We start from the raw sequence: 13,342 nt of genomic DNA on the forward strand, positions 1-13,342 counted from the left end.
AGATTACAATATGCAATATACAGACACATAGACATATACATACATACATATATCGGAATTGACCTGGCTATCAAGGTTTTCTGATCAAATGTCAGTCTATGCGAATTATTCGATTTCATTAACTTTCACATTAGCAATCAAAAAATTAAACTCAGACAATGAAACTAACTAATCAATTAACTTAAACTAATATGCTACAAATCCTTGACTCTCGCCTAAAAGGAGCAACCATTTTTGTTCTTAAACAAAGTGAAATCACCATTTTATGGATAGAAAGTTTCCATAGCAAACTAGATATTAGTTACGGTGAGAAATGTTTTTTGGAGGGTTGTCCATTTCGAATTGGTTGCAAATTCGTGAATAGAAATTATAATAACCAAGCGAGTCGATATCAGAATGATAAGAATTTGTGGGAAATGTTCATCTTGGCATTTTTAGCCACCATCAGCACCACCACTACCGCCGCCCACGTTCTGCCATAACAACAACTGGCCATCCGAGGTGGCCGCATAACCGCAAATATGTGTATCTATATACATATTTTTCCCTATCTTTTCCCCGGTCGGTATATACTTTTGCATTTTGGTCTCATCAAGAAAACTTTTGCTGGTTTTATCTAAATGCCATTTTTGGTTCTTCTTTGGTTTGTGTTTTCTGGTGCGGTTCTTGTTACCCTCCTCAACATCAGCGTCTGCGTTGTCTCCCCCCTAGCCCATATTTTAGCAGCATGTTTTATTTCATAGGAAAAAAGAAAACAACATTTTGCGGTTTGTCAGTCAGTTGATAAAATATATGTATATATACATACTAAAGCCTAGTATAAGGAACCATCCGCCCGCTGCCCTTGGCTCTCTCTTTACCATCATACCACAACTGTCTTCCGCCCACTGAATGGAAAAAGTCAACGACACAAATCCACTTCGGCTAAATGTAAATATTAAATTTGCGCATAAAAATAATATGAGATGGAAGTACGTCGGAGAGTTAAAGATGGGAAGAGGGGCAACACAAGAGTGCTGCTGATGGGAAGAGGAAATAGAAGAAGAAACCAATCGCCCAGTTGCAAAAACTAAAGTGAAATGGCAAGCAGGCAAGTGGGCAGGCTAGCGGGCGGGGGGAGACTCGACGAGCCATAAAAAGCTGACTATGAAGTGCTAGTCCCGTCCATCCTAAAACCTCGTCCTTCTTACCAAAAAATATAAAAGAAGGTCCTGGGCCAACGCAATTGACGCGACGACCAAACCGAGGAGAAGTAAATGTATGAACGAAGATGTAGCTCAAGACGATGAAGACGGTAGGAAACAGCAAAAAGGGAAAAAACGGAGGACGACTCCATAATAATTTTATGCGCTTCCAAAAAACTTCCGCTCAGACATTGCGTTGTGTTTCCGTCTACAACAGAAAGAAACACGGGGTAAAAGGACTACGTAGACAAAAATATCGCATATGGAAGGATATATGCACATTCAGTTGGCTATTCGAGATGACAGTTTATATGTATATACATACATGGCTTGGCAAATAGATTTTGCTCAGAAAAGCTGAATAGAAGAATGAGTACATATGAATATTGTGATTGAATAGTGAAGAGTATATTGTGAATAAAGTGATAGTATAAAAAATCGATTGTTACGATGTTTGATTAGTTAACAATGACTATACATGACTCTACGATGACTAACTGGAATGATCAGTTGTGTATTCGTTAGAGTGAATGATTCATTCAATCATTTTTTTGCCATCTCTAGCGAATGGCTACCATGAACATGGCTCAAACCAAAATTGCCATAGAATTTTTTGCTTTACTCCTGCTTGGCCCGTCAAGCTTTTCCTTTATGGTTCCTGTTCGTTCGTTCGTTCGTTGGCGTTGCCTTTGGGTTCTTCAATGAATGAGCGAATGAATGAATGAATGTTCAACTGTCACTTCCGCCCACACACACACACACTCACACAGATACTCATACGCTGACGAAAGGAAGGAATTTATATGTATATATATATTTTTTCTTTTTTCTCTTTTCCTTGTTTTCTTTCTTGTTTCATATATGTATGTATTTTTTTTTTTTTTTTTGGTTAAGGGACGACAAGGCGTCAACATTGTAGTTGCTGTTCGAGTGGCGGCGGTAGGTAATGGAGTGGCAGGTGGATGACTAAGATGGTGGGGGGAAGAAGGGTTACTTGAATGTTTGCTTGGGTGGGGGAGGGAGGTACGTTGGAGTAATGTGACATATTCAAACGCACAGCGCGAAGTTGACGACGGCAAACAGGAGCAGCCACAGCAGCAGGAGCAGAAGCAGAAGATGAAGAAGATGCAGGAGGCGTTTTTGGGTAAGGAAGTGGTAACAAGAGCGAAAAATGTGGGGGGCGAGTGGTGGGAAAAAAATTGTACAGAAGCGTTGCCAGACATTTTGACAAAGCTGGCGACAAGGACATACACTTGTAATAACATAAAAAGGATATTGTAAAACATTTTCATAAGTTCTGTCGTCGTTGCTTGCAGATGATGAGATGTGATGTTGTAAGGGAAATTGTTTAGGTGTGGAGTTGAGGAAACTTAGGGGACACACACACATGCATAGAAAATGGGAGGGTTACAGTAGCAGAAACTTATTACCAATTGCGTTAACCTTAACATTTCACAGTTCTTCAAATTTAAGTTAAAATTTTGCTTCTTTAATTTAAAATATGATAATTTGGACGATTCCATTTCTCATGGGTGACTTCAAAAACAACTCACAAATATATACCAACAATCAGAATGGATCCTTTTAGGATAAGTTGAGCAAGAATACTAATTGTAGTGCTTCTAGAGTCCATTGTACGTTAAAGTCTTCTTTTTTCTCCGGGTTTTCTTTTCCGCTACTTAAACTAATCGTCCCTTTCCCCTTTGCAGATTTATGGTCATCTATCTACACAATTCCTAATAAGTTCTCATCTCGTTTAACTAGAAATATGTCCATTCGGTTAATTTGGTTAATTGAAGACAATTGAAAGCCGCTTTGCAGTTCATTAAGTCTCATCCTCATCATCAGCATCAACGGAGCACAATTCCAGCAACATCTTGGAGTTGTTTTTATGAAAACCCGCTGTCCCCACCACACTTCACCTCTCTGCTGTCCCTCTCTTATTATTATTATTATTATTGCTGTTGTTGTTGTTGTTGTTGTTGGTTGTCGCCAGACTAATTAAAATATTTGCACTCAAATGCTTAAGCAATAAATATTTGTCAAGCTATCAGCTATTAGGCAAACCCAAGAGGGAAAATCATCTATGCGAGCGGCATTTCTTTGCTTTTTGGTATATATATACAATTTTTTTTTTTTTTTTCCTATTTTCTATTCCATTCGTTTTTCTTTTAAGTGCCTTCACCTCCCTCCCACAGTTGTTTAGGTTTGGCCTGCATTTTTGATGAGCTTTAATGGTCGCCGCCGCCTTAATGCAAGTGAAGCGTTCTGGCTACCCCTCTTGCTCCTCCTCCATCTCCCGTTCATTGAGTATGCCAATTAATAGTCATTGATGGAAAAGTTGAAGCAAGTGAAGTGTGCTGCCCCTCAAGTCAGTCAGTCAGGCAGGCTGGCAGGCAGTCAGCCTCAGTCTATTTGCGGGGGTGGCCATGTGTGTTTTGAGGGTTGGCATTCAGCCCAAAAATGTTCAAACTTTCAAGCATCGAATTAGACCAAAGTCATAGACAAAGAAGAAGTGAGAGCAAGTGAAGATGGGGAAGAACTTTGCTCAAATGGGCATAAAATTTCCTTATTTGTTGGACAATGAGAAAGAACTACATACATACAAATATATGTATGTACTTTTGTTTTATTTTTTTTGTTTTCCAGTCAGCAGAAAATGCTGGCATAAGGGTTTACGATTTCATTTACTACTTTAAGGGAAAGGAAGCAATTGGTTGGCATGACCTTGAAAATTTTGCACCCTTTATAAACCAAATTTCGTATTGCTGATTGGCCTTAAAGAAACTTGTTTCCAGAAATGATTTATCCTATTTCATTTAGAGCGATCTTTTCTATTAGTTGAAAGTGTAATCGAAATGAGAGATAGACCATAAATCTGTAAACCTTTCTTGGATTTCTTTTCTGTTTTGTAGACCACAAAGTCTAAATGATAAGCAATGAAGTAGTGTAAGATTGTGTAACTATCGACGATCGTTTTATTGTTTTTGCAAGAGATCATTATCTTGCCAGATATCTTTTCATTTTCACTTTACTTTCTGTAAAGAAATACAAAATGCAAAAAAAGAAACAGCTTTAAATGCAAACGACTCCACAGAAAAAGAAGAAGTCAAATCACTGTCAAAATGTTTGACAGCTTTCAAGGATGAACACGGAAATTATCAGAGCAAAAGAGGTGGATGACAAAAGAGATGAGAAGGGAAGGCAGCATATTATGGTGGCATGCAAAGAGCTAACAAAGCGACAGGCAACATTGCTCTAAAGTCTGTGGCAAGGGGCAGACGGTGTAAGGAGAGAAAGAGAACGAGAGAGAGACAGAAACTTTCGATATGCCTTGACGGGAAAGCGTCAGAACGATCCAACAAATGTTGCACAAACCTAAAGTTGCAATCAATAAAAAGCAGCAACAACAACAACTACAGAAGCAGGCACCAGGCGAAACTTGCAACATGAGCATGTTGCACTTCCGTCGGCCTGTCGATTGTTTCAGCAATTTGCAATGCCAGACCCAAATTGGGCCAAATTATAAAAATCCAACGAAAAATGTGAAGCACAACCCAGAAGCCCAAAAGTAGAAGAGAAGGAGAAAAAAAACAAACTCTTTGGTTTTGGGTTGGTTGGTTTTTTTTTCTCCTTTTTGTTGGTGTTGTATTTTTTGATTATTTTTAATGAGTCTGCGGCAGGTGTGGAGCTTGGGGCCCCAGCTGCATGCATCCATTGACACTACGATAGCTTTGGGGGGAGATTCTTATAGAAAACTTGTTTCTGTCGCTTTAAACAATGATAATCGTTTTTATTTTCCTCATTTTTTTGTTTGGTTTTTTTTTTTAATTTTTTGGTAATCCCATAAATCATTAAGAGGGGGCCACATACAGACATATTTATATATATATGTATATCTAGAAAGATTTAAACCAGTTAATGCTTAGTTTAAGGTGACAGGTAGACACAATTAAAGAACTTGCCCAAAAAAGATTTATTGAATAACTAAACGAAGCTGAACATTCGAGAGAATGAAATCATTTGCAATCTCTTTTATTGCATTAATATTACACACATACATACTTACTTACTATATGCTATAGATTGTCGATCTCAAGTCTTGCGTTCGCACACAAGATGAACCTCGATCTTCTGTGATCTTGTCTGAGTCTGAGTTTTATCATAGTTGATTGAAGACAAAAGTGATCAAACGATCTTAAGCTACAACTTACAGTTTTAATATGTGGTTAACCGCATGGCTAATACTTTAAGATCTAAAAACTCTCTCTTCCAAGAATTTTATTCTATTCGCAGAAAGAGTTTCAAAGAGACATCATGACATTAAAATGAAGTAATACTGTGATACTCTCTTCTGTTTTGTAGATGGGAACTTAGTCTTTCCTTAAATTATGGCAAGGTTAACAGTTGGGATAGCAAAACTGTTTCATATAATCTGAAGATCAAAATCTCTCAATGCACAAATAATATACATATGGACATATATAATTTAAATAGGATTTTGATGAAATAAAATTCAAAATGATTGAAAAAATGTATTTATTTTGAATGTTTTATACCAAAATTATTATAGATTGAAGATCTGATTATACAAACATACGATCATTTTAATTTAGATGAAAGAATTCTTAAAAACAAACTCATAAATAATATTAATACGATCATAATAAAAGTAAAGAAATATAATTTCGACTCTTAGTACATGATCTTATACTGATCTTGGTAATACAAAATAAAATTTCATGGTATTTAGTCTAAAATTACGAATTAAAACGGCTTGGCCTAAATGAGTTTAAACAAATCAACTTTTGAATTGAATTGAAACAACTTTGAACTCCACCTAAATAACAAACGCCTTGAGCCCAAACTGAAATGTCAAACTAGCAAAACGCATAAGCAAACTGAAAAACGTTTTCAATAAGCCAACAAAAAAAAGAAAAAAAACTAAACTGAAAGTAATATTATTTACAGTAAATTGCATTTAAATGAAGTACTCACAGTTTTTATTTTGGTTAACTCCTTCCTCTCGCTCTCTGTTACAATTTAAGTACTTTGATTTATGTTTGTAGAAAACAAACAATTGGCATTAGATAAGACCAAAAAAAAAAAAAGACAGGCAAATTATTTTTATTGACCTCTTCTCAAAGAGGTTTCCTTGGCCACAAAAAATTGCACTTCACTTCAAATGATGGGTAGTACATAATAATAAATAAAATTTGTACTTGAATCTTAACAATTTTTGTATATATTATTTTGTATAATGGTTTTTATTTTGTTTTGCTTTCCACTGGTAATCCAAACCAGGTAAGAAATTTTGTCACTGGTTTACTTTGTGTTTTGTTTTTTTTTTTAATGCACAAAACTTTATTTAACGGATAGAAAAAAATTTGCAAAAAAAAAATTAAAAATTTTTTGTTTTTATATTTTTGCTTTTTTTTATTCGCACACCGAACTTTGTCTTTAATGTTTTCATTTATTTTTTTTTTTGTTTATACCGTTTGCTCCGATTGCAATTCGTTCATAGAAAACGCACGCCACAAGCTAACGCAACGTTGTCAAAGTTGTTTGTTTATATCAATTGTGAGAAAACTGTCCGCAGGTGCGACATTACGCCTTGAAAAACAGTTACAAACTGAAAAAATTTCGAAAAAATTTCAATTCACCGAAGCATTTGAACATGTTCGGGCAAACATGTTGTCCCACATTGGCCGAGAAGAAGAAATGCTACCAAAATGCTGAAGCCGGTCCGCAACGAACAAAACAAGACGCGGTTGGATGGGCCATCGAACACGATGCAACATCAAAAGAAATGTTGCCTCTGTTAACATTTAACAGAGCTCGTTTGGCCTGTGCCTGTCTTGGTCTTGGTCTTGGACTTGGTAAAAATTAACAGCAAGGATATTAACATCCTCTTTGTCAAATGAGTTTTCGAGAAATCAACGGGAAAAACTTTATGATAACTATATCCAACTACTGAAATGATTCTACGTAGAGAATTCCTTTATTTTTATGAAATTTTCTTTAAACATATTAACCAACGAGTTGAACTATCTAAAAAGTCCTTAACAATTCATAATCGAAGAATCAAAATACAGATAAACTATCAATATATTTGATGTCATTAAAAATCAAACAACGTCATCATGATGATTGAAGAACAGAAAAACTTTGCTTGCTATAGCCCATTCGATTCCTTTTCTGGATTTCAGATTTACAAAATTTTTCTATATTGTTATATTTGATTTGATATCAGATTTTTTTCTTTATCCTCTTTAAGCGGTCTTTCCATTATTTTGGGCTTTTTATTTCACTCTTGCAGACGATCAGGCCATTATGCCATATGGCGACCAAGTTGCTTAGTTGTTTTGTTGGTTGAACTCTTTCAGCTCAATTTAAGAAATGCAAATTTCAAGCAAAGATGTTACCAGCAGAGATTGAACGGAGAACGGAGGCACCAAAGGGGCAAGAGAATGAGATTCAAGCCCATCGAAAATTGTGGGTGATTTGGCCAAAAGTAAAAAAAAGAGGCAAAGGCAACAGCTGTTGCTCACCTCAAGTGTCATGACAGCATTGACCTCGACGCTACATATACAATAAAAAAAAAACCAATAACAGTTGGTTCTTTTTTCCTCACTCTCTATGCTTTTCATTCTCAGAGTGAAAATTGTGGTAACTAAATTACAGAAATCGACGCGAACATAAACCAGGTAATCAATTTTAATATTGAACTCTAAGGCATGAAGTAATCGAAATATCATTTGATGATTGCTACTAAGTTGGCAGAAGCCACTAAATTGTAATTGCATTTAAATCGTTGTAATTTTCAACGAGTTTTTGCATTGAAAAAGTCAAGTCCTTATCCCTAAAGTAATTACAGTTGTGATAGTTAATGACAACACTAGATACAACTGAAGAATTTGAATCTAATATCATGAATATATTAAAATTTGATTTAATGGAAATCAAATACGTTTACTTTCATGTACATCAAACGCTGTGGGAGCCATGTGGGGAATGTGTTAATCAATCGCTGGATCGATAGATAGATCGGTCGACTGGCTGACTGCATGATGCGCCGATTCTGAAATCTTCTATAATTGAAACGATACATACAGAGAGAATGAAGATTGGGATGGGTCTAAAAGACATTTTCCAAGACCAAAAATAAACAAGTTTCCATCTCTCCCGCTCCAATACATTTTAAGAGGGGTTGAGGGGGGAAATTTATAGCACGATTGCAGCTCTAGCAAACGTAATTTAAACTACGCGTGTGAGCGTCAAAATATCGACTGTGAGGGTTGGGAGGGCTGATGCGTGACAGGGGGATGCGGTGCGGGGGCGTGATGAAGTGTCGGCAATGTTGTGCGCTCTTTTCCCAATTTTCCGCTGTTTTCTTGTTGGTTTTCTTATTTCTTTTTTGGGTATATTTTTGTTCTCCTACTTCTTTTTTTTTGAATTTTTGGATTTTTCATTCGCTTCTGGGTAATTCTCATGTAATTTATGGTCGACGTATGGGAATATCAATGTTTTTCTTTTCTGTTTTCACGATAGAAAACAGAGAGGCCCCAGAGAGATAGCGCTCTACTAAGGCATGATAAAACGAAAAGAAAAACAAAACGAAACCAAAACCAAAACGAAGCAAAACCATGCTCATTGTTTATAAACAATAACAATATAGAAATAGAACCAACAGCAAGAGAGCAATAGAGTAAGAGAGTTTGTTCGAAATGATTTACTTTATATTGAAGTCGGGTAGGTCAAAAACTTCCATCAAATGGATTTCGAAAATCATATTTATATTGATAAGTTAAGTGTGTTAGCTAAGCATGAAGTTGAATGACCTGCAATGGATTCAGTATCAATTAACCGAGAGCAATCTTGAAATGTTTAAATATAGACATATAAAACCAAATCTAATTATAAAAAGTAAATTTAATGCCCAACAAAGTTATAATTTTAATAGTTAAAAAACTTTTTCTTTAGTCGCAAACTGCAAACACGTTTAAAATTTGTGACAGTTGCCTTTAAGAACGAAATTGTTGTGGAAATAACACGTTTCTATATTTCAAAGTATTTCTGTTTGGGCCTAGTCATTTGGCTTATTTGGAAATGCATTTTTGTCTCCCTCACTCTAATGCTGGCGGTCGCTAATCAAAAAGGGATGCAAAGGGGATTTTTTTAATGAATTCAATTCCATCAAATAAAATCAAATCAATTGAAATCAAAATCGAATCCAAGGCAATCCTTTTTCACACTTTCGATTGACAGCTTGGTTTTTGGATATTTTTTATTTCCATTTCATTTTTTTCGTGTTCTCCTTTATCTGTCACACTCCCTTTCCAACAACGAAGACGACGACTACGGCGATGGCGTCGAAGATGAAAATGAAGACGGAGACAAAGAGGAGGAGCATGTTGAACCATGGCAACTGCATTTACACTTATTTTAGCATTGATTGCTTTGGTTGCCAACGCAGAACATTGAGAGAATTCAAACTTGGACTGAGGATGGAGGATGGATGCTGAAGCTTCTAAAAATATCACTTGAAGTCGGAACGGACTTTCTTCCCTTCTGCCGTACTCTCTTTCTCTCTCTCTCTCTCTCTCTCTCCATCTTACTCTGCCTCTATTCAGACACATTTGGCACGCGCTCATCCGACGCGCCATCCTTGGGGCCCCGTATTCAAGGGCAACAACAAACGGCAAGATATAGACACCGCGGTCGACGTCGCTGTCGTTGCTGCCGCCAAATGTCTATAAGTAAATCCCATTGGCAATAAAAACTATTTTTAAATGTCCGACAGCCGCAGGATATACGAAAAGTTGAAACGTTTCCATTCATCCGTTCAAACGAATTTTTTTTTTGTTTTAGATGTTGCTAACTTATTCACAACATTTACGTGCATTTCCAACATTTATTTAACAAGTTTTTTCTTGCTTTTTTTTTAATAGAGAAAAGGGTTAAAAATTAACTAGTTTAAATATCCGTATTATGTGGCAACTACTTCCAGGAAGTCAGCTAGTTAAAGCAGAATCTTCAAGCCTTTTTTATTCAATTTAACTTAATCTGAAATTTACAATTTTGATAACCCATGGACAGTTCAAGAAAAAAAAGGATTTATCTACTAAAATTAGATGATTTACTAGATATTTTATTTTTGCTAATTGATTAAGAACTTTCAATTTAGATATAACTAACCTATCGATAAGTAACCTATCGAATGTTAGACCAGAATATCTCACAATATCGACTGACAAAACATTTCTATGGATAGATTTATCGGCTTATCGAAATTATGTGTTTTAATGGTCTTTTAAAAATAAATTTTGAACAATTCGATGCTCAATCTAAAGGGAAAGTTTTCGTTTGAGTTAATTTTCAATTAAAGGTGTCACAACGATATATTCAATTTTTGATCAAACGGACATTTCTGCATACCATCATGATACCTTCAGTTCCTGTCCTACTCTCATGCTCTATACCCGTCTGTGTACTTTGGGTCTATGTATTCGTCTACTTCTTACCCTGCTTTACCATGTGCCCCCACTTGGCGTCTCGTTTTATGTGTGTTTACTGTGAAATTTATTTTTAATTTCAACGACAACGTAGAACCAAAAAAAGAAAACACAAAAAAAAAAAAAACAAAAAAGAGGAGCAAAAGGGAAAAAACATTTAAACAGGATGCAGATGCAGCTAGAGAAAGCAAAAAAGGAGGAAAGAGTGTACAAGAGGGTGAGGATGAGGATGAGGAATAGGCAGGGGCTAAAGGGCGAGCAAGTCAACTCAGGCGAGCTGAAATTGCTTAAAAATTGCCAGACAGTGCAAATATGTTCCAGCTGGGATTGGGGGTTGGGTGTGTGAGTGTTGGGGTGTGGGGGGTTGGGGTGATGGGGGGGTTGGTTGCTTGCCGCCGCTGCTGCTGCTGCTTTTGGTCTGGAGTTGACAGCCAGCGGCAGCAGCAAATAGTTTTCACCAGTGGAATGGAGTAGGAGACCGAGGGAGAAAGAAAGACCGAGAGTGATCACCCCATCTACACTTTAACCATCACCTATCTCCCCCAGCCCCTCGCAACTTGCCCCATCCCCTTTGCCATGACCGTAACTCCTTCAGGCAGCTGTCAGTCTGTGGGGCGCATTAAAATGCAAAAGCATTTCATTTGCTGCCTCGCAGACGAAAAATTCAAAATCAGCAAATTACGTGCCAGGCAAAGGCGAAGGAAATGGAGAATGGCGACCATGTAACTAACACTTTGGCGAACAGTAAGGTTACCAAACCCCACTCCACCCCTTTCCACCCCATCCCAGCCCCCATTCACCCAATTTTACTATCTCTTTCTTTCTTTCTTTCTTTCGCTCTGTTGCAGATCCAACCCTTGTTGCTATGTGTTCGCCTAAGACGACATGTAATTATCGTTGGCAAAAAGAAGAGCACAAAAAAAACCGAAAGGGGGGCAAAATTTGCTACATCAATGTCACCAAAATGGTTTTTGGCTCTACCTGAAACAGTGAAAAGTGATTTTCCAATCGCAATCACAGTGAAGCTTGCTTACATTTCTCAAAAACAAAAACAGCACCTTACTGAAAGTAAAGATCACTGAATCCAAGAAATGAAGGGGCAACGAAATTGGAAAATGATCTAAATATAATCTTAATGTGACCTGAGGAATGCTGAAAGTGATCCTTCACATTGGGAGTTTAAGAACATATTCACACCATTTCTTTTTGTGCCATCACTAGATGCTTTCCACATGTGGCTATTCCACTTTCCGCCTTGGCTTCGGCGTCCCCCAAACCTGAAAAGAGCTTAATAAGCCAAGGAAGAGAACAGCTTGTGCAATTTCTGGCACTTGTAACCATACTCCCCATATCCATCGACTCCAATCATGTGTTAATGAAGTCAGTCTTAGTGCTTCCATTGGCACCCATCTTTACCCTGCTACTGCAGGAGCGTCTGTCCATTGGCCATTGTAGTAAGTGTCTGGTATTTATTTGTTATTTCAATTTTACATTACACGACTAGCGGGACGAGGGCGACGTGGGGGAACCTCTGTCTCTAAAAATCAACTTGCACCCGATTACTTTCGCTGTCTAAATTATTTTTTTTCTTCTTTTTTTTTTGCTTGTTGTTATTTGAGAGCTCAAGGTGAATGTGAATGGCGAAAACGATAATTAGTTTAAAAGGCAGACTTTGGCTCGTTTGAATCGTGACTGTGCGAGTAAACAGGTAGATTTCGTGGTTGGACATATGGGTGGTTGGGTGGTTAGGCAGATGGGTGGGTGGTTGCATAAGCAGAGCGGGGAAAATGTGGACTCTTGTGGTGCGTGCTTACTGGTTTATGGCACGTTTGGGAGAGGATAGATGGAGTTAAAACCTGAGAGAGAAAGAGAAAAAAGTGAAGGAAGGTGGGAGGCCTGGAGGAAAAGGGGGATAATCTCTGGGGTGTCATGCACTTGACCGGCTGCCGTCGTCCATTTGACAAAACAAAGAGAAAAAGTATGAGAGAGAGAGAGAGAGCAAAAAGTGAAATGTAAGTAATTAAAATTGCCTGCATTTTGTCTTCGCCAATGTCCCGTAACTCGAAACTTTGCAACAGACAAAACAATTACCGGCCCAACCAGCTCCCCCACTTCTGTCACTCCCTCCCTCTTTCGCTTTGAGGCTAGTTTTGCGGTGATGCCAACAGAAACGAGCCAAGTTCCTAAGACCCATAAGACTCTTCGAGACGCTCTTCATTCTGATCAATCCAGCCCAACTCTTAAGACAGTCACGTCGTTTATCCTTATCCATTATCCTTCACTTTTATGTTGCCAGGAAAAATTGCATAATATTTTACGATAGCTTTCGTTGAATCGATGTGAATTTTCATGGACATAGTCGAGAATTGTGCAAATATTGCTTGTGCTGGGCATCTTGTCACGTGCTCACAATTTCGGAGGTGGTCACGCCCCCATCTCTTCGCCTACGCCCTTGGTGTTGTTGATATTTGCTTCAAATTCAAATCGTAGATACCAAAAAGGCATTTCCCCGATTTCGAAACAATGTTTTCTTAATACCATTTCGAACCATTTTCAAGGTTCGCACGCCCCGCCATGTTCCTCATTTCAAATCCCAAAATTTTCCCGATTGTTGAACATTTTCTTGTCTCTTGTACTCTCTTT

The 13,342-nt window shown here is 37.5% G+C and overlaps 1 protein-coding gene across 1 annotated transcript in view; it reads right to left on the reverse strand.

Moving 5' to 3' along the window:
• LOC6648657 (irregular chiasm C-roughest protein) overlaps positions 1–6,405 on the reverse strand; it is a 29,104-nt gene extending 22,699 nt beyond the window's left edge. Inside the window, exon 1 of the mRNA XM_002070925.4 lies at positions 6,183–6,405. The gene's annotated coding sequence lies outside the window, so the exon portion shown is untranslated. The remainder of the gene's footprint in view (positions 1–6,182) is intronic.
• Between the last annotated feature and the right edge of the window lie 6,937 nt (positions 6,406–13,342).

This window comes from Drosophila willistoni, unplaced genomic scaffold (assembly GCF_018902025.1).
Source record: "Drosophila willistoni isolate 14030-0811.24 unplaced genomic scaffold, UCI_dwil_1.1 Seg143.1, whole genome shotgun sequence".
Lineage (NCBI taxonomy): Eukaryota > Metazoa > Arthropoda > Insecta > Diptera > Drosophilidae > Drosophila > Drosophila willistoni.